This window comes from Sinocyclocheilus grahami, unplaced genomic scaffold, assembly GCF_001515645.1.
Source record: "Sinocyclocheilus grahami isolate Dianchi unplaced genomic scaffold, SAMN03320097.WGS_v1.1 scaffold22.1, whole genome shotgun sequence".
NCBI lineage: Eukaryota > Metazoa > Chordata > Actinopteri > Cypriniformes > Cyprinidae > Sinocyclocheilus > Sinocyclocheilus grahami.
Window position 1 is genome coordinate 1,645,505 of NW_015505201.1, and position 1,876 is coordinate 1,647,380.

Sequence of the window (1,876 nt, forward strand, 5' to 3'; positions counted from 1 at the left end):
AATTTTATCATCTGACTGATGTCTTTAGTATCCTTTCTGCAATACTTTATGAACTGCACCCCAACATAAAGTATTGCAGTGTGGTAACTGTATAAGCGGAATAATTGACTCTAGTCCGCTGAATTATTAGAAAATAATGCACACCCCCAGTGTAACGGCCACTCCGCTTCGGTCGGTTCGATATTATTTGTTAAATATAACAAAAAGTTGTGTGTCTGATTGGTCCAAATGCTACAATGGCCACATCACCACTTCGGGTGTGCATTATTTTCTAATAATTCAATGGCCCGTCAATTAATCCTTACATATACAGTGGTGTGAAATTTCTTTGGATCTCGGCATGATGTCTAGCTTTTGAGGATCTTTTGGTTTACTTCACTTTATCAGGCAGGTCCTATTTAAGAGATTTCCTGATTGCGAACAGGTGTGGCAGTAATCGGGCCTGGGTGTGGCTAGAGAAATTGAACTCAGGTGTGATAAACCACAGTTTTAACAGGGGGGCAAACACTTCTTCACACAGGGCCATGTAGTTTTTGGATTTTGTTTTCCCTTAATAATAAAAACCTTCATTTAAAATTTGCATGTTGTGTTTACTTGTGTTATCTTTGACTAATATTTAAATTTGTTTGATGATCTGAAACATTAAAGTGTGACAAACATGCAAAAAAATAAGAAATCAAGAAGGGGGCCAACACTTTTTCACACCACTGTACACTATGATGATACTTCATTTTTTGATTTTGTTAATGGCTATCGTTAACTGTTTAGTTATCAACATCCTTCAGAATATCATCTTTTGTGCCGAACAGATGAAAGAAACTCATGTTTGGAACAACTTGAGGGTGAATAAATGATGACAGAATTGTCACTTTTTGGTAAACTATCCCTATAAGTAGCATATACCATATTTTACATTTTAGAATTCTTCACCGATTTAGAAAATGAATGGGAAAAATCATTCTGGATCCAAAGCCCCTGAAAAAGTGGTCTCTACTGCGATGTTGAGGTCGAGGTTGAGAAGCATGGTTGAGGTCTCAATATGAGTAATTTCTCTCTGGCTACAAACGTCATTAATTATAGTTAATGTCATTCATTTTTGCAGTGACTAACATAGTTCTTTATGAATGCTGACATATACAATAAATTCAGAAGTCTGTTACTGTACAGAATGCAGTGTACAATTCAGTCATTGTATGAGCCTTTGGCCGGCAAGACTGCCAGAGTGGGAGAGAGAGAGAACACTGAGAAATGACATCCTTCAATTGATGTGATTTTTCACTTCCACATTTGGAGTAGCATTACATACATGAGGTTGAAACTGAGCTCCGCTATACTTTCCCCTTCCCATGAATTCATCAAGACATACTGCACTCAAAGAGCTTTAGAATGTGAATCTAAACTCAACTGCCCTTCTGGGTGTATTAATCAAATCATAAAGCCTTCTTGTTGGAGATTGTAACATGAGGTTGTATTATTTGGCAAAATATACTGTAAGCAACTGAAATATTGTGATTAATCTGGAAACTCCTAAAAAAACAAGGGCAGTGTTGAATGCTTACCGACCTTTTTGGGATGTGCTTTGGATAAAATGCAGGACATTCTGTGTAAAAACAACTGGGTGTTGTTGAGAAAAGTGGCTTGCTGTCCCACAATGCTGCCAAAGACGTAAGAAGTGGAATATTCCCCTGGAAATAACTTTTGTGTTGTCTATAAGTGTATATGTGTGTGTGTGTGTGTGTGTGTGTGTGTACTGGTTTATATATCCTGGTGGGGACTTAAACCTGAATACACACAGACTCATGGGGACTCGTGTCACGGTGGGGACCTAAATTCTGGTCCCCATGGGTACAAAAGCTTATAAATCATGCCGAATTAA